The sequence below is a fragment of the Ambystoma mexicanum genome, chromosome 2p (assembly GCF_040938575.1).
Source record: "Ambystoma mexicanum isolate Mex_15411 chromosome 2p, UKY_AmexF1_1, whole genome shotgun sequence".
NCBI lineage: Eukaryota > Metazoa > Chordata > Amphibia > Caudata > Ambystomatidae > Ambystoma > Ambystoma mexicanum.
Genome location: NC_090923.1, coordinates 220,779,909 through 220,807,097, shown reverse-complemented (window position 1 = coordinate 220,807,097; position 27,189 = coordinate 220,779,909). Strand labels below are relative to the sequence as shown.

Genomic DNA, 27,189 nt, shown 5'->3' with positions numbered 1-27,189 from the left:
CAGCTTAGTTTCCTATAGCACAGTTAGCTAGGGGCCTATGTCAGGGCTTACTATTTCTAACACAGGGAGACCAACTATAATCCACATATGTAATAGGTGGACGTTTTAAAATGAATCTGAACCACTGGCAATGAGCTGGGTGACCACCAACAATGCTGTGTGTTGCCTTTGTGCACTATTGCAGATGGGGACCCGCCACATGCAAGTCCGCCTCTACTGCCACTAAGTGGAGCAGTTCTACCCGTACTGCTAGGCCACACCCCTTCTCCGCAACGAAACACATGCAATCCCGGACATGTTGAAGCCTTTTTAAACCTCATCATATAACTGCAGCTTGGCTCCATATGCTTGTAGTCAAGTTCGGAAGAGATGTTGTCCAGCAGTTTGCACTGGACTACAGGTGATTTGATTACGTTCTTTCCTCTATTGTCATTGTAACCTGAAACATGTAGTCTCAAGTTTATAGCATTGACACTGGTTATGATTAATTCAAAACCTTCCTGCCATCAACCTTCTGTTTAATATTTGAGCGACAGAGGTCAAGGGTAAGCTCCAGCACATCCACCAGGACTCCGGACCTTAATCCATATGTTACTTATTTAACCATATATATAGCGCGCCAAACCCGGGGGCATCTGGGCACTGAACTTTACAAGAATCCAAGACAGTGTAACAAACAAACCATGTACAACAATATAGTGAGTAGGAAATATACAGTACAGTTAGTTATGTGAAACCCCAACATTGATGCTAGGGGTAAACAAGAGGGTGGAAGACAGGTTGCTAAGTTAGGCGTGGTAGGTCACATAAGATGTGAGGAATAGGACTACACATGGAAGTGGGTCAAGAGACACCTGTGTGTGCCAAGAATTTACAGAGCTTCTATGCTCTTTCAAAGTATGAGTGAGGAGTGGTGTGTGCGGTATATGTGTGTTGTTTATGTAGTTTTACTTAAAGTGAGCGTGGGACAATTGTCTATTTATTTGGGTGGTGCTTTCATTCTGGTGTGTGTGGATTAGAACACATTCCATCCACTTGTTCTGTGCCGCTACAGTTGCTTTGGTGCTGCCTCATCTCTATTTCACAAATTTCATGTTTCTGTCGTTGCGAGGCTTGGAGTTGTATGAATGTGTGAGTGTGAATGACATTGTGTGTTTCTGGTAAGGAAGGGAGGTGTACTGTGAAATGCTTAGCTGGATGGTTTTCAGGAGGTCTGGAAGGCATGAGGTCAGAGAGAATGCTGGAAGGTGTGAATGTTAGTGTTTGACTAAGAGAGTGCGACTGTGCTGGTTGTTCCAACCCAGGCCGTTGGAAGAGTGGGTGTTGGGAGCCGGTGGGTTCCTCTTATTGAATACAGGACTGACTTGTACCTTACCTGAAGTGTCTGTGGATCTCCCTTTACAACATCTACGGATTCACATTGTGAAAAATAATTAGAAAGGATAACCTTGAGTCCATATAAACAGACAATTATAGTTATTGGAGAACATTTATTATGAGATCATCAATAAATATGAATGTGAGGAGCTCTATTGCTTCCCAGTTAGGTTTGCACTTTATAAATCCTATACATACAAACAAAGGCTGGGACAAGGGGTGTCCAGTCAAAGGGTCGAATACATTGTTTCGAACTGCAATAGTTTTGAATCAAAAGGACAGAGAAAAAAAATTGGAATGCCTTTTTTTAAATGTATTATTTTTTTTGCCTTTGTTTAGGAAATAATACGAGTTTTTCCCCCCAAAAAATGTTTTTTGGGGGGGGCGCCCCCCAAAAAAATAAAAGAAAAAAAATCCATTTTAATTTTTTTTTTCCAATCCTTTCATTCAAAACTATTGCATTCGATCCTTTTGTATTCGATCCTTTCACTATAAACCAGTACAAGGACCACCCATTTTTCATCCGCAATAGATATTAAGGCCTGTTTTTCACGTATTTCCTACATTTTACATTTCAGACAAGTAGGACTTTTAGATTGAAAGACACTGTAAGAGCATTGTTATAACGCAAATTATGCATAATTAACTAACAATGACCCATTTATTTGGTACTCTTGGAAATGTCACCCAAACATTGGGAATACTTAGAGCAATTTTAGCTACTATCTGTCATGTCCTGGCACACAGTTAATCAGCCTGGGAAGCTGGGGCTGACGCAGGCGCATTATAGAAGGGAAGTCAGGAGAGTTCTTTAAGCACTCAGCATAGCAATAAAGAGCTCCTGTGAATTCTTGTCTCACTGTGTGTTGTTCTCTGCAGTAATACGAACTGTCCTGAAATACAAAAGGGGACAGGACTACTGGCTACAAAGGTGGGATTATTGTCAAGAAAGAGCAACTAGACAAATGACCTTCGTAAAACATGAAATGCAGATGAAATAAGAAGGCAAATGCACGCTTCCTCTGATACAATTCCCCTGCCTACAGCTTTCCCTCTTGCAACACTGATTCTATACGTGCATTCTACCACAGTGAAGTGTGGAGCTCAGCCCTCAGAATGGCAAACACTGAAAATGTGGGAGATGAAGTTTCCAAAGCAGCATTCAGGCGTCCAATCCCCTTCAACATGGCAGATCAGCAAGCCTCAAGCCCATGTTGTGAACACTGGCTGAGGTGTTTTAAAAATTACTTAGCAGCATGCAATGAAAATGCCTCTGATAAATTCACCAGAAGATTACTTATCAATCTGGTAGGAGATGAGGTTGAAGACCTTATACACACATTCCCTCCAGCCCAGTTTGATTCCTACAAGATTCTGAAAGGAATGCTAAGTGCCTAATTTGACAAAGAACATAATATAGACCACGAGGGGTACACTTTCAATAGTGACAGCCAACTAACAGGGGAATCCATGGACACATACACAATCCAACTTTGCATGCTAGTGGGCCACTGTGACTTTGACAAGTTCACTAATGAGGAGGCCATCCGCTTTAGGGTTATTGGTGGATGCTTGTCGTCCTCTTTCAGAAAAAAAGTTGCTGAGGGAACCATTTGCTACCATACTAGAAATGGCAAGAACGGAGGCCCGTGTTGAGAGTCACTCCACTGAAATAGAGACGGGCAAGGAACTCAAAGTGAAATAGGTATATCAAGCGCTGCTTGAAAGGCGAAGCAGATATCTGATGGGGCACGGTTGTAAGAGGACACCCATCGAGAGGAAGCTGCAATCGATGCAGTCTACCATTTCCGCACACCGAAATTGTAAAGTGACAGGCTCTAGGCCAGAAGTGTAGCAACTTTGAAAGAAAAAATCACTTATCCAGCATATGCAACTCAATACCGAGAAGAGAGATGGCAAATACATTCACACCGATCATGCAAGGAACTCACTCCTACGGGTTTTCATCAGCAAGACAAGATACGAATGCAAGAAAAAACCTGGCCTAACACGTTTGACAGGTGAAGGGACGGCCTCTTTCACCTACATCATCCCAATACGAGGAGAGAGATGACTATGCTTACATGATGACGGACGTCGTGGACACTCATGCGACTGATGTCGAATTACTAGTGGGCAATCGCAAAGCCAAATTTGTCATTTATAAGGGAGCAACTCTAAGTATCATGTTTGTGTCGGATTTCAACAGGTTATTTCCTTCACCACAGTTGACAACATCTGAAGTGAGAGTGTTTCAGTGGGCAGCAAAGTGTCCTGTGAATAAAAATGGAAAGTTTCACTTTAAAAAAAAAGATTTTTTTTTTATATACAGGAGCAACAATGCTCTTTTAATCACAAAAGAACATACAACATATAAGAATTCAGATATTACGGCAAGCAGCAAGCTTCCTGCAATGGGTCGAGCTTGAGAGACATTCTGACCAGGTTATTGAGGAGCGTAAATGGAACAGTCACCGGGGACAATATATAAGTGGACATTCATAGATTAAGGACAACCAACATTGGGACTTTTTTAAGTGTACGGAGGCGGTACGGCCAGCTGTGCTTGGGACCTGACCATGATGTGTGAAGTTCTAGAATAGAGGCAGAGGAAATGAGCGACAGAGGCAGGTTAGAGGCAAGGGAAAAATGGTAGCTAGCAGGCAGATGAGAGGTAGGTTAAGAGGTTAACTAGAGGCAATGAGATAGGCTCTTAGTTTGGTTTTGAACAAATCCGTGTGGACTGTTTCTCAGATGTCCGGGAGAAGAGAATTCCATGCAAGTGGAGCAAGAAGAGAGAAAGAGCGGAAGCGAGAGGAAGATCATGGAGGGTGAGGAGCCACAAGGGTAGTTGAGGAGAAAGAGCAGAAATTACGTGAAGGCTTATAAAGTTGGATAGAGGAGGATAGCTACAGTGATGCCTTACCGTGGATAGATTTGAGAACCAAGAGAAGACATTTAAATCTGGCCCTGTTTTGCATCATCAGCCATCCAGCCTGTTGATAGTACGAGGAAGTAGGTGTGAAGTGAGGGGGGTTCAAAGAGAGTTCTGGTAGTGAAATGTATGATCTTGTTGAGAGGACAGTAAGCATAGTTGGGGAGACCAAAGAGAATGCTGGCACAGCAGTCCAGTTGAGAGAAGCCAAGAGTGGTTAAGAGATACTTGGCAGTGTTGAATGGAAAGTGGTGCTTGATTTTCCTAATATTTAGGTGGTTGAGACAAACTGTTGTTCCAGTTTTGGAGATGAAAGTATAGAAGGTGTGAGAAGTGTCAAAGATGAAACAGAAGTTTCTAGCTGCAGAAGAGTAGGGGAGAGTGTCAGGTGGGAAATGGACAGGCAGAGGAAGAGATGAGAGAGAGCTTTTGGTAGGGCAGAACAGTACTTCTGTTTTGGTAGAGTTTACCATCAGAGAGTGAGAAGCCATCCAATATTTATTGTCAGAAAGACAGTTGGACATTTTGATAGAGAGATCAGAGGAGAGTTCAGGAAAAGAGAAGAAGATTTGAGGTCATCTGAAAAGAGTTGGTACAAGAATCCAAACGATGAGATTAGTGCACCAAGTGCAGAAGTGTAGAGTGTAAAGAGAAGAGGACCTGAGACAGAGCCTTGTGGAACACCAACAGATAGAGGAGTGAGGTGAGAGGTGTTGTTGCCCCAGGAGACAGCGAATTGGCAAGGTGCAAGGTAGGATTCAATCCAGGCAATGGCTTGGTCATGAATCCCAAGAACAAAGAGAGTATTACGGAGATCAGAGTGATCGACAGAGTCAAAGGCAGCAGACAGGCCAGGGAGAATTAGGATGGAGGATAGGTTTCAGTGCTTAGCAGAGATGATGAAGTTGGACACATTCGTGAGAGCAATTTCTTTTGAGTGACATGAGGGGAATCCTGCTTGTAGGGGGTCTCGAGCACTTTAGAGTAGTGTGTATGGATAGACACAGAGCAAAAGTTAGCCAATAGTTTCGTGTCAGCCCCTTGATTTGTTAGGAGAGGGATGACTGTGGCTGTTTTGAAAACAGAGGGAAAGCAAGCTCAGTTGAAGAACAGGTTGAACAGTTCAGCGAGTTGAGCGGCTGCTACAGGGGAAATAGGCTTGACTAGCTGAGAACCAAGAGGGTCTGATGGGGCACAAGAGGGATTAGCCTTCATCAATAGAGTTAGCAGTTTGTCAGTATTAGTGTAACTGAAGTGGGAGATGGAGGCAGAGGATGATGGGAGAGTAGGTGAAGTGTAAAATGTAGGGGGAGGGAGCGTGAGGAAGGTCAGGAGAGAGTCTCTAAATTTGGTAATTTATGCAACAAAGTATTCAGCCAGGTCATTAGCTGTGAGAGTGGGGTTGACAGTCATAGACATAGGAGGAGTGAGGAGTGAGTTTAGGGTGCCCTGTAGCTGGTGAAGATGCTTGGAGTGAGAGTCAATGAGGGTTAGGTAAAATTCCCTTTTAGCTCTACCAAGAGTGGACTTGAGTTAAGGGCAGAGAGGTAGAGTTGCAGGTCCTCATTTCTCATGAGAGTGGGGACGCCTCATTTTGTGTAGCAGCCAACGCATGTCTGTGTGGAGAGAGCCTTTGAATGGGAGAATGAGTCATATAGTCAGATTGGAAGCTGGAGAAGACAGTGTTGGTGGAAGAGGTATTGGGTACGAAGGAGTAAAGTGAGATCTGTAGTTCAGAGAGAAAGTGGGGAATGGCAGACGATTTACATTTCCTTTTAGTAATAGGTGAAGCAAGTGGTGAGGAGAGGTCCGAGGGTGTAAAGGAGATGGTGGTGGAAACAATTGAGTGATCAGATTTGGATGGTGTGACAGTACTATTATTGACTGAGAGAGAGGAATAAGAGATCCAAACAGTTACCCCCTGTTTGGGTAGGTACGTTATGGATAGAGTTGAGACCGTGGTCATTAAGAAAAGGCTGAATTTCAGATTCATGAGAAGTGGTGGAGAGGGAAGGTTAAACTCACCTAAGAGAATGAGGTGATCTTTATTGGAATGCGAATGAAGGAGTTGCCCAAGATCATCAAAGAATCGTGCCATGGGAACAGGAGGGTGATAGAGGGAGGTGATGTGAACCGATTGAGGCAGAGCAATGGTAGAGATGGTGAATTCAATAGAGATAGCAGAGGACGTGGCAGTAGAGATTTGTGAGGCATTGAGTCGAGGATAGAGTAGGTATCTTATGCCTCCACATCTGCCAGTAAGTTGACGAGAGTGAATGAAGGATAACTTGGTGTCATGCAGGGCTGCCGGAGTGGCAGTGTCAGATGGAGAAATCTAGGTTTCAATGATAGCAAGAAGGTCTAGGGGAGGAGAGCTGGAGTAAAAGTAGTCAGTGATAAAGGAAGTTTTGTTGCATACAGACTGAGCATTGTTCAGTTGATGAGGTAAGGAAGAGAAGATAAGGTGGGTCTCAGAGGTCGAGAGGCAAGTTGGATAGGTGTTAGAGGAGGTATGGTCAGCTCATCAGCTTTATTTGTTGGAAGGAGGTGGAAGAGAAATGGAGTAGTGGGAGTTTCGAGTTGTGGGTTTTATAATAGGAATATGAATTCCATTACAAAGATAAGCAAAAAATGGCCGAAATCCATGTCCTTCAAGGTGAAGTTCCATTAATTAATGTGTTACAGCGTGTGATGGCCATAACAATGAACATTGCAGAAATGACATACATCATGCATTGTACGCATCCAATAACACACCCGTTGCCCACTCTTTTTCAAGGCCTAGAACAACTCAAATGAGAGCCGGTGACACTTCATATTTATGAGCCAATCGTGCCTGCAGCACAGCACCCTCAGCGGATACCTATGCCTCTTCAATCACAGATGGAGAAAGAAATACAATGCCTGCTGGCAAGCAACATTATTGAAGTGGCATCCAGACCCACCACAGGGGTGTCACACTTGGTGGCCATTCTGAAGAAAGGCACTACCAAGGAGATCAGAATGTGTGTGGACAAGAGATAGGCCAACAAAACAATTAGTCATGCTAGGCACCTAGGAATGCACCTAGATGACATGATCAGACTACCGAATGGGGCTAAAGATGTCCCTAAACTCTATCTAAATAAGGGCTACCATCAGATAGAACTAGATGTGATGGTGTGCCTCCAACAATCTCTGCCTTAATGCCAATAAGACAGAGATCCTGCTCATTGGGACCCCTGCTCCCACTTTCCCTCTTTCACTCTGACTGCCCTCCTTGGGCCCTCTACCTGTGCCTTCCAGTGAGGCAAAACAACCTGGTGTCATCTTCGACTCAACCCTCTCCTTTTCTCCTCACATCACGGACCTCTCTAAGAAGTCCCACTACCAGCTGCACCTCCTCTGAGGCATTGTTACATTTCTCACTGTCCCCCAGAAGCACACTTTCTCCAGAGCCCTGGTTCTCTCTAGGCTGGACTACTGCAACAGCCTGTTTCTAAATCTTCCTGCCTCTACTCTTCTCCCTCTGGAACTAATCCAGAACAGGACTGCAAGACTTGTCCTTGGCCTCAAGCCCAGGGATCACATCTCTCCAGCCCTGAAATCTCTTCACTTTCTCCCGTTGACTGCAAGGATCTAGTTGAGACCCTATGCATTGTCCACAAGGCTTTCTGGTGTCATCTACCTCCGGCTCTCTGAGAGTCAGACGCTTCTCCAGGCAGAGAGTGGGGGTAGATCTCTCTCCTTGACTGGTGTCTCCCTCTATAACAGCCTCCTTGCCTCTCTCAGACTTGAGCAGGACCACCTCAGGTTCCAGAAGCAACTCAAGACCTTCTTTTCACATGTTCCTTCTCGCTCTCTCTCCCCTGCTGATGTTCTTGTCTGCTGCGCTAACTGGTAACCTGGCCACCTTCTTAACCTTATGTGGACCAGGCTCCTTCACAACCAGTAGCCCCATGCACTGCCTCCATGCCTACCATGCACTAGTGACTGTATCTGCATCCCTACAGTCCGCTGCCTCCTTGCACTTACTTAGAGCCGGCCACCCCAGCGGCACTTACTTGAGCTTTGCTTATTGCACTCTTACCTTCCCTCCCTCTGACACTACTCCTCTCCCTCTCCCTTGGACTTGCACGATGTGAATGACACAAGTCCTAGTAATATAGTTTGTTTTGTCATATCATATCATATCAACTCCTGATACATCACTATGTTAGCCACATACCTGGGTCTTTTCCAATACAAACGACTAAGCTTTGGCATCTCCTCGGCTGCTGAAATATTCCAGAAGGGCACACGCCGAGTGATACGACACCTTCAACACTGTGGGCCTCATTACGACCCTGGCGGTAAGTTACCGCCAGGGCCGTGACTTTACCGCCATGGTGCTAACTACGTTAACGCCATGGCGGTAAGGGGATTTACCGCCCCATTCCGACCTTGGCGGGGCGGTAAATCCCCAATCCCCATTTACCCTTCCCCATTCCCATTTTTGCCCCATAGGGCATAATGGGAGTGGGGAAGGCGTTAATTACGCCACCGTAAATTACGGTGGCGTAATTAACACCAAGTTCCCTTACCGCCATGGTTTTTTACACCCGCTAAAAGCAGGTGTAAAAACCGCCATGGCGGAAAGGGAACTCGTAATTGGCGGTAAGGGGTCGGCGCAGCTAACGCTGGCGCTAACCCCTTACCGCCAGGGTCGTAATGAGGCCCTGTGTCACTTATAGTGATGACATACTGGTGTTTGGATCCACATTTGAACAACAGGATCGGGCTCTAGTGCAGATGTGTACAGCACTGAAACAGGTTGCACGGACTCTCAATCTATAGGAATGCACATTTCACAAATTGCATCTGAAGTTCTTTGGGAACATTTTCTCTGAAAGAGGAATGTGTCCTAACACAGGAGAGTTGAATGCCATCTCAGAAATCTTGCCTCCTGAAGATGGCAGTAACATTCGTCCATTCCTGGGGATGGATAGCTATTGCAGCAGATACATCAGAAATGTTGTCACCACAAGCACACCACTGAGAGATCTCATAATGCAAAATGTACCTTTTCTATGATCATGAGCGTGTGTGGTGGCGTTCCATCAGACCAAATGTGGCATCATGTTGAGGTTAACATGGTATACTTTGATCCATCACTTGACACAAAACTAGCAGTGGATGCCAGCCCTGTTGGGGTGGAGGCCATACTTGCACAACCCAAATCAGGTAGAGACTCCCCAAGAGCTGTCATGGCATACTTCAGCAAGAGTCTTTAGGACACGGGAAGGTAATACTTACAGCCCTAAAAGGAAAGACCAGCAGTAGTCTGGGCTTGCAAGCACTTTCACATGTTTTTAGTCAAAAAACCCTTCATGATTGTGACCAATCATCAGGCGCTGATTACTATAAATGGCAATCCCAGGTGCAAAATGCCAGAGGGAATAGAAATATGGCAACTTTGGCTACAAGGGTATGATTTAAACATAATGATGTGATGAAGTACGTGTCTATGGCAGAAGAATACATCAACTTCACCACTCATATGCTCACCTCGTTCTGGCATGCTGCCGAACTTACAAGAACCGATTGAGTCCAGGAGATGGGGATCCATATTTTCTGGTGGTACGCGAGAAGGAACAGTTTTTATCACAGATATTTCTGAATTCAAGTAGGTGAAGGATGAACTCTCTCTTTCGAGGGAAGGCTTCACCATGAGAGGCACCCGAGTAGTCATTCCCTCTGAGCTTAATCAACAAATCGTAACACTAGCTCATGAAGATCATCGAGGTCTGGATGCCACCAAATGTCAGATTAGCGACATCATGTGGTTAACATGTATGATTACAATGGTGGAACACACCATCCAAGCATGTCACTTATGTCAAAGAACAGTACTTTTGTACAAGCTAAAACCTTTACAAATGTCAGATTTGCCAGAGATTTGCCAGAGACTGTGTGGAGTCATTTGATCATAGAATTCTTCAGGACATTAACAGGAGACAAATACTGGCTTGTGTTCATGGATGAATACTCACGAATCCCTGTGGTACAGATGGTATCTTCTACTGTCGCCAGCCCATTAATTCCGTGATAGACAATATTGTATCAGCATGGGGCATGGAGACATGCTGAAATCTTAATGGACCTCTGCTCAGCTGTATGGAGTTTGCTTGATTCATGCAACATATGGAAATTCAACACATAAAGGTAACTCCTCTGTGGCCCTATGCCAATGGCATGATCAAAAGGTTTCATGGGCAGTCTCAAAAAGGTACTACAGCAGAAACTCAATCAGACACTATTCAACATGTTGCGAGGCTATCAGAACTCCCTGCATGGTACCATGGGCAGATGTCCTGCTGATCTCATGTTTGGAGAGTGACAACCCGACTTCCACATCTGCCTAGCACAGAAAGGGAACCTGATTGAGAACTGGCTCTAGTGGATCATAGCAGGAAGTAGAGCATCAAGGTCTATGCCAATCAGCAGAAACACGCTATGGAATTGTCAATGTAGACTGGAGATCGGGTGCTGGTGTTTCAGCGACAAGAGAGGAAAGCATAATAATAAAAGAGTAATATGAGTATGCAGTATAGTAATACAATGCAACTTTTCCAGAATCCAAGATTGACCACGCAATCAAAAACTAAACACCGGCACAGCTTTGATTTAGTCATAAAATTAAGCAAAGCTGAAAAGCGTGCTGAATTGGGACACGTTTTTAGGTATCCTGTGGACATCAGAGGACTGCTTGTAAGAAAAATCAAGATGAAGTATGCTAACTGGGCAAAAAGTCACTGTGCAAAGATGTATCAAAATGATGGTGTTGTTATGCTGTGCACCCTAGCAACAAAGAATACTGCAAAAATGTGGTCCATAATTAACTCTGCTACACGGGCCTCAAAAATTGGAGCTCAATAAAATGCGGTGAATGAACAATCTTGGGAACAGCATTTTTCTGAGCTATACTCAGTTCCCCAAGGTGCCAAATGTTTTGATGCTGCTGTTTTGGATGGCCATTTTAATCTTGAGTTTGATTATGAAGACATATTGTCATTAATTAAAACAGCATCTAATTCCAAAGCAGCTAGACCAGATGGTCTCTCAAACTATGCCTTAAAGCTCCATCCTAAGTTGTGGACATCGATATTATACACCATCTTCTCAGCAATTAATGCAGCCCAAGCTCTACCAAAAACAGGGACACATTCTATTACTGTACCAATATTCAAGAAGGGTGATCGTCAAGCTCCTAATAGCTATCACCCGATCTCCCTTCTTGATGTTTCAGGGAAAATCTTTGGCAGATTCGTTTTCAAGAAATTCAATGCATGGACTACCCAAGCACAAGTTAGAGACAGATACCAATCGGGTTTTGTATCTGGTTTGGGAACAATTCCAAACATATTATGCTTAAATTCGATTAAGAAACATTACGCTGCGCGAGGACAGCCACTCTACTTAGCCTTTATTGATTTTAGGGCAGCGTTCGACTCTATAGATCGGGCTCTACTCTACAAGAAACTCAAAAAGCATAATTGCCCAAAGTCCCTATTAACTCTTCTGATGCTACTGCATTCTCGGACAACAATGCAGGTACGTTTAACCTATGAAGGTATACTCACCGCATCCATCGCGACTATGAGAGGATTGAAACAGGGGTGCCCGTTGGCCTCAAGTTTATTTAATTTGTTCATATTTGATATGGGAGACATCTTCACAAACATCTGCTGTGACCCCCCAAAATTGGGTAACAACAAAGTTAGTTATCTTCTTTATGCAGATTATATTATGTTAAACAAGCTGAATCAGTATACCTTAGCTAACCACTTACAAATAAATCCAACTAAATCACAAGTCTTAGTCTGTCATAATACTCTCAAGCGCAAGAAAAAGAGCTACACTTGGACAATTCAAGACAAGGCACTTGGAGTGGTAGAACAAATAAATATCTAGGCTTCATTTTTACCAACTCCATTAAAACAAAGATTGAGAACTGGGAACTACAATCCAAATTACAAACCTTGACTCTCCAGACTAAGATTATTGTTGCTAGATTTGGCAAATTTTCTCTTACGCATACATTCTCCTTCTATCAAATGAAGGCAGTCCCAATACTATTATATGGAGTTGAAGCCGGAAAACCACAAATTGACTACATCGGGATAAAATTGAGGCCAAATATTGGAGGCAAGTGTTACAATTACCCAATTGCACTCCGCTTCCTATGATACGTTTTGAGCTGGGCTCATTATCACTCTATGCGCAGGTCTTGTGGAAAATGTGTGCCTTCCTGTGGAAGTGTCTGTTAGGCCTTAATGTTCCTAACGTATTAGGTATTGTAGCACAGTTCTTGCTTTCAAATTCAACTGGACCCCCCAGCGATTGGTGTACACTACTATATAATGAAATGGCTGAGGCTGTGGTGAGTATTGAGATACTGGTGTCCAATCCAGATTTTTAATGTGATTGGATTAGGAATTTAGCAGCCTGTCAGACATATAAGGATTTTAACGTTTCATTAATGTTATTTGGGTCAAAAAGACACAAAGTGATGGCTGAACACCTAATTAAATGCCCCTCGCCTCATATACGACGGCAATATATGAGGTTCCGATTTAATTTATCACACACCCGCGAAGTATTACAGAGGAGAAACCTAATTATGCCAAATCAAAACTACTGTCGATACTGTGCAGACAAACAACAAAAAGAAACTCTTCAAAACCTGATTATGGCATTTCCTTGTCTAAATCTGCTCCGCATAAAATTATTTCAAAATGTTTTCATAATATTCTCTGACTTGGATGAGAGCATAATCTGGAAACCAGTTTTTTACAAGCCCTAGATTGGCCGTAAAGGTTGCGATTGTGCACTTTCTTGAAGCCACCGTCCCAGAATTTGAGCCAATATAATAGTACAAACTGTGAAGGAGAACATAAGTGTTCAGGGATCTGAGTTTCAGTTATAATAGATGGTAACTATAGATTTTTTTGCAATAACGTTCGTTTTAGCTATTTCTCTTTTTTTATCTAATTACTGATGATTAGGTTACATGATTGACCTTGTGGTTTACTTGTGTTAATACCTATGTTGATTGCGGCTCATGTGATGTTTTGTTGAAGAGAAAATGTAACCATATTGTAATTTTGTAACTTTGTATAAAGCTTTTATTTGTAGATGTTGTGTTTTGGCTGTAAAATGTTAAGTATTTGAAAAGTTGTTTTTAACAACTAACCAAATAAAAAAAAAATTAAAAAAAAAGAATTCAGATTTGACTCAATACCACTGACAGTCACTCGCGTGAAGTGATCCATGATAACTGCAAAGTCTCCAAGTCATGTGATCACTCTTAATGTGTCTCATTTCAAGAGGTATCATGAGACAGAACTTGAAGAAGGTAGGGACAATGCACATGATGGACTGTCAGCGGATGGACAGGAACCAAGGGAATATAGAGAGCAGGTGATTTGTCACAGCAACCTGTCAGATGCATCAGGAGGCTGGAACGGCTCATTGAAGAGAATAGAGCCAGAGACTATATGCAGGCATATTTGTTGTATCTGTTTTTTTGTTTGCTTGGGGAAGTTATTCAGCCTGGGAAGCTGGGGGCTGACACAGGTGCATTAGGAAGGTGAAGTGAGAAGAGTTCAGTTTGCGCTAAGCAAAGGAATAAAGAGCTTGTGTGAGTATGTTATTCTCTGCAGTAATATTAACTGTCCTGAAATACAACAGGGGACAGGACACATTAGTTCTTAAGTTCTTAAAGCAAGGGTGGCAGTGACTCAAGGGGTCAATTAACGAGAACTTATAATATAATACCCCTATATAGAATGCAGACTTTGAGCTCCTGCACATTCACAGCCATTTGAATCATTCCAGCTGTTGAGCAAAGAAGTCCTCTTGTTGGTTTAATGCACTGAGGTAGCATTCATTGGTTTTATGGGCCGGGCATTGGAGTTGGAGAAGTAGCTTTTAATGTTGGGCTTGTAGATTGAGGTATGCAGCATTGTTGCTTGCACTGGACTGTCAGCTTACATGTACAGAAGTGGCTTGAATAACCATCTGACTCTACAAGCTTGTTCAGCTTCTAATATGCCTCTTCTGCTTAAAGACTTTGATTTGCCTTTTGGAAAACCCACAGATCACAGTAACTCTTATTGCACACTGAGAAGCCCACCTTACAGGCAATATTTGAGGTAAAAATGTATTGTTTCTAAGGAGCAGGAAAGTCTAAAACAGGTGACATATCCTAAAGGTTTCGATCGCGTGGAGGAAGAATTGAAATCAGCTCAGATTCATTCATTCCAGACAGGTTGCCTTCCCTGAACATGGCCTGTCGGTTGTGAAAGTGGGAAGAACGTGCAGTGGAAGCAGTGCTGGCACAATAACGTGGTAAGGACTGGGCAGGGTGGAGGGTATGATATGATTTATAACGTGCCTATACACAAGTGTTTCAAGGCGCGACGAGGCTAGGGAGGGGAGGGGAAACAGAGGGAAGAGATAGAGAGACAACAATCCTACTAGGCTAGGTGACATTGAGATTGCACAAGTTCAGGGGAGGAGGGAAGGGGAAAAGTGCAGTGGGAAAGGGGAGGTCGCATTGCAATACAGGATAACAGTAAAATAAAAAAAGAACATTAATAAGAGCAGCCAGCTGGTGGCTAGTGCAAGGGTAATTGCAGACATCATGTGTCAAGTGCTAGTAGGGGCTGTAGGGATACAGAAACAGTCCCCGAGTTCAAGGGTTGCCAGGGGGGCAGTGCAGGTATGCAACTGGCGGGTGGGACATGGGCCCAAGATTAAACGGTAACCAATGCAGTATAAGATTTAGCCAAGAGATCCGCAAGGGAGAGGAGGAGAGAATGCAAAAGCAAAGAGGAAGGTCTTGAGGTGCTTCCGGAACTGGAGATGTTCTCCTTACGTTTCAGAGAGGCAGGGAAGCTGTTCCAGAGGGAGGCTCCAGCAGAAGAAAGATTTCTACCACCAACTCGCTGCTTGGAGAAGCGACTAACCCTGAGAGAGTTGGAGGTGGATGAGCGAAGAGATCGAGAAGGAAGATATTTAGGAAGAGAGAGTTGAAGGTATTGAGAACACAGGCCCCAGAAGGCCTTGTCGACAATGCATAGGGTTTTGAACTTAATCCTCGCCACCAATGGGAGCCAGTGCAGAGATTTCAGTCCTGGAGAGATACGATCTCTGGGCTTGAGGCCAAGGACAAGTCTCGCAGTCCTGTTTTGGATGAGTTGCAGAGGGAGGAGAGTGGAGGCAGGCAGATTTGGAAAGAGGCTGTTGCAGTAGTCCAGCCTAGAGTGAACCAGAGCTCTGGAGACAGTGAGCTTCTGGGGGAAGGAGAGGAAAGGAAGAATACCTCAGAGGAGGTGCAGCTGTTAATGTGACTTCTTAGAGACGTCAGAGATGTGAGGAGAGAAGGAAAGTGTGGAGTCAAAGATGACACCAAGGTTTTTACCCTCACAGGTGGTTGCAGGTAGAGGGCCAAGAGAGGCTGGTCAAAGAGTGACAGGAAAGGATGGAGCAGGTGTGTCAATGAGGGGAATCTCGGTCTTATTGGCATAAAGGCAGAGATCATTGGCGACACACCACTCCTGGATGGCGGACAAACATTCAGAGATGAGAGGAAGGGAAGAGATGGTTGAAGGGAGCCTGAAAATGATCTTAGTATCATCTGCCTAGCACTGAAAGTTGGGCAGAGAGCGGCCATGTGGTGGGCAAGAAGTGCCAGGTATTGGTTGAACAGCCAGGGACAGAGGTTAGACCCCTGCAGAACACCACAGGTAGAGATAGAGGAGAGGAAGGACCCAAGTTGGCTCTGAGATGGTTGATCAGAGAGGAAGGAGGTCAGCCAAGCCAGGGCCTGATCAGTGATACCCAGGTTATCAAGGAGACGGTTGAGCAGGATGGCATGGTTGATCATGTCAAAGGCAGAAGAGAGATCAAGTAAGATGAGGTCACAGGAATCGAGGTTGGAGAGCAGTTCTTCACGGATGTTCAGAATAGCAGTTTCCATGCTTCTGGCAGCTCTGAAGCCAGACTGATGGTCATGGAGACAGCGAACAGATTCAGAGTGAAGATTAAGCTGGGAGAGTGCCCGCTTTTCCAGGAGTTCACCCAGGAAAGGAGTGATGGATATTGGACGATAGTTGGCCGGGCAGGAAGGGTCAGCAGAGGGTTTCTAAAGAAGAGGTTGCACAAGGGAGTGCTTCAGGAGAGGGGAAGGATTGGTTGTAGAAATCGGTTAGAGCAGGAGCCAGGGTGTCAATGGGGACCTTGATGATTTTGGAGGAACAGGGGTGAACCGGTTTCAACAAAACTTTCATAGATCAGACTTGTCTAGAAACCTTGTTTGAGGAACACAGGGGAAAGACAGAGAAGCACAGAGGAGAGGTGGCCGAAAAAGGGCCAGAGGAGGAGCAGGCAGTAGAAGGATGAGGAGAGGAATCGAGAGAAGAGAGGATGTCCAGTGATTTAGTGATGAAATGAGAAGCCAGGGCCATGCAGAGGGACTGGGAGGGGACAGGAGAGGTAGAGACTGCAGCAAGATTGTCCAGCTCCTTGCAGATTTTAAAGAGTTTGGCCGAGTTGTTAGATGCTGTGAAGACACAGGCTTGGATGAGGGCTCTATTCTTGGTGCGGTCAGAGCTGGTATTGCTTTTGGAGCAGGCGGTAGGCCAGTTTTTCAGAGAATGTTCAGGAAGCACGCCATTTCCTCTCAGCCACCCTGCACTTGCATTTAAGGGTGACGAGGTCTGAGTTGTACCAAGAGTTACAATTGGCTTTGGGCTTCAAGCGGATCCTCATGACAGGGGCAAGAACATCAAGAGTATCAGATATAGCAGATTGGAGCATGGACAGGGTTGTGTCAGTGTGTGCGTCAGACAAGGTGGGTGGGGGGTTAGAAAGTTGCGGTGAAAGCCTCAACTGACACGCTTCATGGGTCGGATAACTGAGAAGGTAGGTGGCAGTGCTGGGGGTGGCTTGGCCTGAGGGGTAGATAGGGTGAGATGGGATGAAAGTAAAAAGTGGTCACTCCAGGAGAGAGGAGTGATGTGAGGGGATGAAAGGGGAAGGTCTGAAGAGATCAGAGCATCCAGAGTGTGCACTTCAGAGTGAGTCGGGCCAGAGGGGAGAATAGAGAGTGAGAGAGAGACGCAAAGGTCATGAAAGAGTCCAGTGGATGGACAGGAAGCATCCAGGTGGATGTTGAAGTCTCCAAGAAGGAGGAGTTCAGTGGTTAAGACCAGGAGGGAAGAGGAGAGGTCCGCCCACTCAGATAGGAAGGACGATCTGACCAGGTGGCTGATAGATGGTAGCTACAGTAAGGGAATGGCCAGGAGAGAGAGAGAGCCTGCAGACGGCTATTCAAAAGAGGAGTAGGCCTGCGTAGGAATGACAGGTGGGGTTGTTATAGGTAGTGGGAGGGAGATGGTGTGGTGGTAGGAGTGAGCGGGCTAATCGGGAGACCAGGGGCTGTCGGAGTGTCCACCATATGTGAGGAGGGAGTTGAGTGGGGTGAGGTGGATGGAAATACATGGGTTCCTGAAGGGCTGACCCCTGTATATGAGAAGTGGCAGTGGGGAGAACAGGCACAGATATATGTTTTCCTCAAAAAGCCAGACCCAATAAACAGAGTTTCGGTAAAAGTGGCCTGCGGAAAAAACCCATGGATCCTAAAGAATCAGGTAAGAGACTTTGCACACAGCTGCAAGAAGAAAACCACCATTATTGGTACATATGTCAAACTTTTCTTTATAGAGCCAAAAGGTGAAAAATATAATATTGAAACACTGGTCTGTTTTCAAACATGACACTAAGCCAAGAACACCGTTTGTGAGATTTCCAGTCTTTGCACACACCAGGAGAGATATGATAGTACAAACTGATATAGTAAAGTCTAAATTTAACTGTAACAAAACTGCAAAATTTCCTTGTCTTCAATATGCTAATTGCGGGTATATCCTTTGATGAATCTGAGGATGTTGACCCATTTACCCTAGGGGGAGACCTTTCCAATGGGGCCAGGGAGGTCCCTCCAGAGCACCCTCGGGGTGGTGCACCGAGGAAGGATCACATGGGGAAGGAAGCCCCCTAAGTGATGGCAGCAACTAATCCCAGACGACACAGTATGCCCACGCTTCAGTGCCACCAACCCCTTTGCCATCATGAAGTCCTCCTTCCCCCTCTCTAGCCAGAGCCAATGTGTTCTATTGTCAAATTAGTCAAAATAATATACTTGACAAGACTGAAATACCAACCAAGTATTTTACATCTAGTTTTAAGAGAAATACTGTGAAGAAGAAAATGACAGCGAGTCAGAGAATCACTTTAAAGGATCAGCATGAGTGGTCTAGCTACTCACGGGATGTCATTGGCCCAAGCGAAAGCAAAAAACTAGCACCTGAGTTCAAAATGAGCTCAAATGGAATGCATGAGGAGAATGATCCTCAGAGGAGGAACTACGCAAGCTGTGTACCGGGCCAGCAGACAGGAGCCGAATGGCAAGCTGTGAACAGAGAAAAGAGAGAACGCAAACCTGGTCCAAGCTGGAAGGGCACCTCATGCTATTAGGGTGGCCCAAAAATCCCAGATAGGCCCATAGGAATCAGAATCAGTCCAAAACAGACACACTGAAAGAGTAGACAAAGTCATGGCAAAATCCAGCTTTATTATGAAGGCAAAGCGGGGACAGCATACCTGCATTGAAATATCACCGCTCTCGACATGCTTTATCAAAAACAATTGCTTAAGTAGTACAAATGTGTCACAAGTGACATCATAAAATGCTATCAGCATTCAAAACCTATTGGGAATGGGGATAAGTTATGGGTTTGGTGACATATATATTCCAAATGGGTTAAACAGTTAATTGGGTTACACGTATCTGCTGGCTCCACATGGAACCACCCCCATAGTGATAAAGGTAAAATCACATCATCTCTATGACAAGGGTTGGCTTGCATACTACTTGATGGGCAGTATGCCACTAAGGATTTTGATAGGCTGGCACATTGCTAACCAATCTTGGACCCTTGATAGGTCATTAAAATATGAGCCAGGCATAGAGCAGGGGGAGAGAGGCTGATGGAATGTTCTTTCATTTAAAGTTACTATCCCTCATTCTCAGGCCATGAGACTGGGCAATCGCTTTGTACTTGGCCTTGTGCACCGATTTGTGTCTATGTGTGATTTTCGCAGGTGCCATATCTGTGTTTGTTTCTAATGAATTGCCACTGTTGTCCAATTATGGGTCATGTGTGATGGGACCATGTTTGGAATAGATTTACCTCCTATTTATGAGTTTCTAGCTAATATGAATGTGTGTGTCATATTTTCTGTTGCCACTAGAGACACTCTTGAGTTATTCTTCATGGAGTCTTTTGGCTTACTGTTGTACTGTACCTGGCTAACAAAGACTGGTTGTGCTTCTCAAAAAACTTTAATTATTCTGGGTGTATACTGTTTGTGTCTTGGCTCTAACCTTGGCACTAGTTGCCAGACACTGTCTGAGTTCTGCACAGATATGTATTTCTGTGGGTTCAGCCTTTTGAGTTTTCCCGGGGTCTTGGGGCCTGTGCTTATTTAAAACCATGCTGCGGCTTCCACTTTTAAGAAGATGGCTGCCCAATTACCCTGTTGCTTCTGTGTTTAGCGAGTTATATGTGCATGCAATCCATGTTGTAATTACCTCATACATTGTGCCTGTTTGTGTTCTTCATGTCTGTGCATGCTATGTTAGTTTTCTCTGTGCCTAAATGCATATATTACCTATTGTACATGTTCTTCTAGTGGAGTGCATGTTTGCTGCATGTCTTATGTATGCGCTTCTACTGTTACAACACAAAACAAATGTTTAAACCCAAAGTGGGTAGAAAGGGTGTGCGGCCCACGCCGAAGACTATTGAGCCTAGGTCTCTCTTTTTTGTTTCAGTTTACTTTTAGTGCCTCACGCAGTGGCGCTGGATAGTGGGCTGCACCCTACTAATGAACATCCAACTAACAAAAGAATATCACCAAGATAAACATAATATAAGAAACCAGATATGCTGTGTGCTCTCGCTTTCTCCATTTTCAGGATCTAAGGATGACACATTCATCTGCCTCCCAACACTCCCCTCTCTGGTTGAGTAATCAGCCACACTCGTTCTTCTGCACTCCCCCAGGTAGGACTCTTTTAGTATCCATATTTTACTCACCCCCATCAAACTACCTCTGCGTTGCATGTGTTTGTATGGACTCCAGGTCATATAGCAACATTCCCCCTCAGAGTCACAGTGTACCCAGTGCTCTGTGTAGTTGTGGGGGTCCTGAGGATATGTGAATTTTGACCCAGAAGGTCCAATTACGGCTTTGCATTGTTCAGGTATGGGGGATGTAATCCATTTGTGTATAATCATGCATGTGAGTACCCATGTGTATGACTATTTTCATTCCGACTGCATGTTTGGCAGCCTTTTTGCATTGACGTATTGCTGTTCTCAAGACCCAGAAAGCTAGTAGTACTAGTATCAGTATGACCACTAGTATTTTGATTGCTTTAGCCAACAAGGTGGGTATCCATGAGAACAAATATGTAAACCAGTCATCATCCACAATGTCTTCCACCTCTTCCAACCTTTTTTGTGTAATTTTTTCAAATTGGCTATCACCTCTGTGAGGGCCCCATTTTCCTCATCGTGGGCAGGTGTGTACGTGCAGCAATACGGTCCAATCTTTGCACACACACTACCTTCCATGGCCGTAATAAGGTCCAGGGCATACCAGTTTTGGAGCTATTCCCTTATGGCATTAAAGCCTTTCGTAGTTGTATGTATGGTCTGCAGTAGTTCCCCTCTTGTTATTTTCAACCATTTGGCATTCGTATGTGTCTGAAACCTGGGATTAAAGAAGGATATAAAGAACATTTCTGTTCTACTGAACCATGTATGCTCATCTAGTATATCATAATATGCCTTTGCTGCTTTTGCCGATGAATATTTATCTGTGTTTGTGTGTTTAAGGCTGAAGGACCTCTAATTTCTTAGGAGTGCATTCATCCACAGGAAATCACCAATCTGCACCTTACTTGGGGGCACTACTCGGAACTGTACGCTTATTACCACTAGGGTGCAAGGACTCCCCCATTTGGAGGGAGCTGCATGTAGGCTCTGGAACCACAATCTCAATAATGGCCCATTAATACCACTGGGCCTACTTTGTTTCAGGGCACGTTGAAAATGCTTTTGCACCCTTTGTTGTCTCCTATTTTTACTGTGCCTGTACTTCTTGTGCATAGGATTGCGTCCTTGAAGGGTAGTATGTGTAGTGGGCCTGCTTCATCCTCTACCCATGTTAGTATTTTAGTGCATTTAGTCAGTCTGTAAAGCACTCCTTTTTACTATTTGTACAACCACTCAAGGCTGCTCTACAAGCACCACTGCCTTACAGCCAATCAGTCCTTTGACCCAGCCTTCTTTGGTAAATAACTTTCCTTCTATTTGTAACTGTCCTCTCCCCCAACATCTATATATTACTGACAGTGCACTGTAGAAAATGGTGGTCTTCTGTTATTATTTCCCCTCTTTTTAGGCCTGACAATATGCAACTTATTACCTCATGTTTTATTACAACATCGCTCATCAAGGACACTTATTTTATGAAATTATCCTCACTTGTCGGAAGTCATGACTAATTACATCCAAGAAAACGACACCAGTGTGGAATGCTGGAAAAGCCGTGCTCAGGGGAACCATTATAGAAGCGGCGGCTTGCGGTAGAGCTAGAAAGCTTCATCAAACTCTTCTTGAAGGGAAGGTCCGGGTGAAAGAGAAAAAGCACACACTGAAGGGGACTCAGCGTTCACTCTGGGACTTTCGAGTAGCTAAAAAGGTCTTAGAAACACACCTCATGGGGTAAGAGGCCCAGTCCATACTGCTAAAAAAACCAACATTAATAGTACAACGGTAACAGGGCAAACAAACTTCGAGCTGCCAAATTAAGGAAGACAGTCACTTGTAACTACAAAGGCACTCTTTGGGATCTGAAGGGGAAATGGGTGGTAACTTAATTAGGGAAAATGCAAATAATGGAGGTTGTTCTTTCATCACGTCTCAGCAGCACATCAGAGCTATCACACCCTTTCTTGTGACTTTATTGCCCAATCAATACTTCCCCAGGTCCGAGTAGAGATGAATGACCTTCTGGAAGTATGTTTAACGGCCCAATTACTTCTCTCCCAGCTGGCAAGACCCCTACCCTGGGCGGATTTTCCAACAAGTACATCTGTGCTAATTTTCTGACCCCACAATTGACTCAACTATTTAATTCCTTCCTGGATTCATGCACAGTGACTGATTCTATGACTGATTTGGCCACAACACTTCTATTGATGCCAGGCAAGGACCAGGTGATTGCTCTTCCTATTGCCCAATAGCCCTCCTAAACACAGGCACAAAGCTATACAGAAAAATACTTGCGTCTGGTTTAGGTGACGTCCTCCCACATGTAATCAACAATAACCAACCCAGATTTATCAAAAATAGGGGAGCAAATGACAACATCAGGCGAGTGGTGGACCTCATTGCACTGGCCCTGCAATCCCAATGTGGGGTTTCTTTCCTCTCTCTAGATGTACACCATACTTACGATAGAATGTCCTGGGATTATCTTAGACTACTTTTACTATCATACGGGTTGGGCCCAATTTCCTCCTGGTTTGTTATGTCAAATCCATACCACCAGGCTTAAGGTAAATGCCCTATGCTCCCCTTTGATTCCCTGGGCAAAGGCACTAGCTAGGGCTGTCCTCTGTCTATCCTGGTATTCGCATTAGCAATGGAGCCACTGGCACGTAGGATTCAACTTCATCACCACATCTCAGGGTTTACCCATGGAGACAGCACCCATACGGTGTCAACCAATGCAATGACATCCTTTGCTTTCTCTGAGACCCTTTATCTTCCTTACCTGCACTACTTGACCGGCTAGGACATGTCGGGCTCTGTGTCATGGGTTGTGCATTAGCCATGGAAAATCCATTGGGTTGTCAATAACAGCGCACCCTGCTGTCTTGAACGCCCTTAAACCTACCTTCCCCTTTTGATAGGCTGACTGTGAGATCTCATACTTGAGTTCATCTTACATCAAATTATAATTCCCTTCTGAGGACTAATATCTTTATCCTGTGTAAAGAGGCCAAAGATATGCTGATGAGCTGGGATATGCAAGAAATCTCGTGACTGTGTCGGATCAGTGCGATCAAAATGCCCTTGCTCCCAAAGCTGCTCTATATCTTCCAAGTACTGCCAATCCATATTTTGAAGAGGGTGTCCCACCCAAGCTTCTGAAGCATTGGGGCAGTTCATTTGGCACTGCAGACCTCTACAATTCCATGCAAACTTCTCCTTCGTTCCAGGGGTTTTGGAGGGTTAGTGTTCTGTCTATACAGAGATACCTTTGGGCAGCACAGATAGCTCCAATGCTTGACTGGGCATTTGAAGAGAGGATTTTGAAATGGAAAGGAACAGAGCAAGCTTGCTCATCCTTTCAGTTACCTCACCTTCCCTTCCTCCCCAAAGAGACAAGACGCTCACACTAGGGACTCCTAAGAACCATGTGTTCCACCCTACAAAATTGGGATAAAGCATGTACTCAGCTGGGATTTATGTCAGGGCTGGGCCCCCTTTCTGCTGTGACCCATAATCCTGCCTTCTGTCCGGGAATGGGCAACAGGGCATTTGTGCTTTGGGAATCCCATGGGACTCTCCAATCGAGGGATCTGTAACAAGATGGCTCCACATTCACATTCTTGGAGACAGAGAGTTTTCGCTATGCACAATGACAACAGTGGGCCACCAATAATCAAGACACATAGGCTGGCTGATGCCTCCCTATGGGTATAGAACTCAGGGTACTAAAGGGGCAAGATTCACAGAAAGTTTCCACTTGCTACCGCTTGCTGGAGGATGCTTCTCCGGGGCAAAAGCTTCCTTACATGATGCACCTGGAGAGGGAATTAGGACAGGACATTCCTGAGGAATCATGTTAAAGAATTGGGTCTCGGACACATTAGAGCTCTCGGTGCACCCTGATCAAAGAGGGTGCCCTCAACCTATGTTCTCGTTGGTACATGATCCCCTCAGAGGCTACATGCAATCTGTCCAGAATTCTCAGATCGTTGCTGGGATGGATGCAGCCAATTAGGGGATTTAGCTCATATGAGGTGGCACTGTCTTATTTTGCAGATCTGTTGGCAGGAGATCCACTTGAAAATTAAAGGCATCATGGGCAGCCTACTCAAAATGTGTCCACTGACCCTGCTCTTGGGGAATGTTCCCAAAGGTGGCAACTTTCTGATGTCTGGCCCTAGAGCAGACCTGGTATGACACCTGCTGATGGCAGCAAGAATAAACTGTGCTCAATTCTGGAAGACTCCTGAAGGTCCATGCATATCATACTGGTCGGTGAAAATATGGGAAATAATTGCAAAGGAGAAATTATCAGCACTCATATCAGCTCAAATGCAGTGGAGTAACGTTGCTGAGAATATTGGGGGGACATCACATCTTAAGAAAAGGTGCCCCAGCCAAATGAATGGGGACAAAATGGTGTGCCATGAAAGTTGGGGGGGACAAACACCCCCGTCCCCCCCTTAAATTACGCCATGCTCAAATGGCCATATTTTCTCTAACCTGGTCCTTGTTTCTAGACTTTATCTGTGAAAGAGGGCACATACTCTTTTGGCCTCAGCTAATGACACATATATCCCTGGTTTAACCACTGTAGAGGGAGATTACTAGCAGGTCGGGATTGCCCTTGTCGCACTGCTCTCATAGTCCCAGAAGATCTACTGACAAATGTGCACAGTATCCACTGTGACAACACTATTCTGACTCGTATGATTATAATTGTTTTAAAGGTTTTATTCCTTTCCTTTTTGGGGTGGTTCTTCTTTTTTGCTGTATTGAGGAAATTAAATTTCAATTTAGTGGTATTGACATTTCCTCTGTAATAGATGGTTAAATTTAAGTTGTCCATCAAGATTTCAGTTAAAAAACCACTTGAAAAAAAAAATATATCCTCATATGGAGAATCTTCCTTTGTTACCCAGTGTGTGGAGTCACTTCTTCCCTGAAATTGCCCTCTGGTCATACATGCTACACGTATTTTTATTAATTTCACAACATTTTATAAAAAGCCTGTCAACACAGGAAAAATGCACAGTTGCATTTGGAGAAGACAAAAAACAAAAATCACTCCACCACTTTAACATTTGTGAATGGAGATACATTTTAAATACTAGTGAAGAGTTAGTAACAGAGGTGACTGATTTTTCTCAACCACAAAATTGAGCAATGTTTTAGTTTGGGACGTCAACTCACCTGAATCAAGGGTAACATGATATTTTCACATACGTACTGTGCATTTTTTCTGTGTTGACAGGTTTTTTATAAAATGTTGTGATATTAATTCAAATATGTGTTTTATATTTGTTCTGGTCAGTGATTTACACAACGGGATACATAGAACCGTCTGTGATTTATGTGTAGATTTGTTTATACACAACTGGTGTAGCAGGAGATAGGGTAGCTAGTGGTGGTAGTGCTCGCTTTGTTCATATATATGCCTCCTCAACCATCACAACTTTTACAAAAAAGAGGAGAATCCCTTTGCTCAACCCCTTATGGAATCTTTCTAAAACAATATACATGTTCAGTTTAAACAACAATACTGTTAAGCAAATGTTCTAGGCTTCTGGAAAGGGATAAGTGTTCCCACAAAATGACAGGACAAGAAAAAACAGGATTGCTATGGGGAACATTTGTTATTTATGTTTTGCTTCGGTAGGGCCATGCTTTATTTTAAACAAGCACCTTTGAAGGATATTGGAACCGCTGTTCTTGTATTTAAAAAATGGTGCGTCTTTATGGTTCTTGTTGCTGATTGGCTCTTGTCATCAATCTTGTCTGAGGTCTTTGCATATCATCTTCACCTTTGGCTCAGTATTCGTGGACAGGGCGGTTCTTACCTCGATATATTGTGACATCACTGAGATGGAACCGTGAACGTCTGCCTTCAAGTTCGACCGCTGATGGTGTGACAGCTTCCACAATACAAGGTCCTTGGAAATGGGGCTTGTGCCACTCTCTAATACAGTTACAGCACAGCAACCTGTCTCTGGGATACAATAACAGGGGTTTCAAGAAATGATCTGGGTCAGTTGGTTCACATTCTTCTTCTGTTGTCTTCGAGCCCCTGTGGCAAGTCGGCACCTGTCGAGACAGACATTTAAGGGAGTCCATCATTGCTGTCAAACAATCATGCATTTCCTGTCCAAGCACAGTGGCAACTTGTTCAGCATCAGTACAAACTTGTGTGGTATGAGAAATCGGAGTATGCATTTGGTTTCACGTCACCAGCTCATGTGGAGTCTGGTGATGGACAGAGCCTGGCTGATTGTATAAGGAAAAGAAGTCTAAATGAAAGTAGTGTAGCCAAAGAGTGTCCAGTATTTTGGCAATATGTTCTGTTAAGAGGCCATTTAGGCACTCACAAATGTTGTTTGCTTGTGGATGATAGGCAAATAAGAATTGATGTTTTATTCCCAAAAAGATAGTAATGTGCTCAAACACCGCATTTAGAAAGTGTGGTCCATTGTCGGAAGGTAGCACTACGCATGCTCCCCACTTTGGAAATATCTCACGTACGAGGAACTTCACACTGGATGTTACATCTGGATGTGTGCATGGACCAGCTTTGATCCAATGGAAAAAAGGCATAGGAGTATATCAAATACTTATAGCCATTATACATTTGGAGTATACCCATGTAGTCAATATGCAAATGCTGAAAGGGACCAGTAGGACAAGGTATTGCTCCTCTCACCATTCTCAAAGTATGGCAAGCAG

General features: G+C 44.2%; 1 long non-coding RNA gene across 1 annotated transcript in view; it reads right to left on the bottom strand.

Moving 5' to 3' along the window:
* Positions 1 to 18,951: 18,951 nt before the first annotated feature.
* The window catches only part of LOC138566349 (uncharacterized), a 72,992-nt gene continuing 64,754 nt past the window's right edge, over positions 18,952 to 27,189 (bottom strand). Inside the window, exon 4 of the long non-coding RNA XR_011301915.1 lies at positions 18,952 to 26,553. This is a non-coding gene — a long non-coding RNA (uncharacterized lncRNA). The remainder of the gene's footprint in view (positions 26,554 to 27,189) is intronic.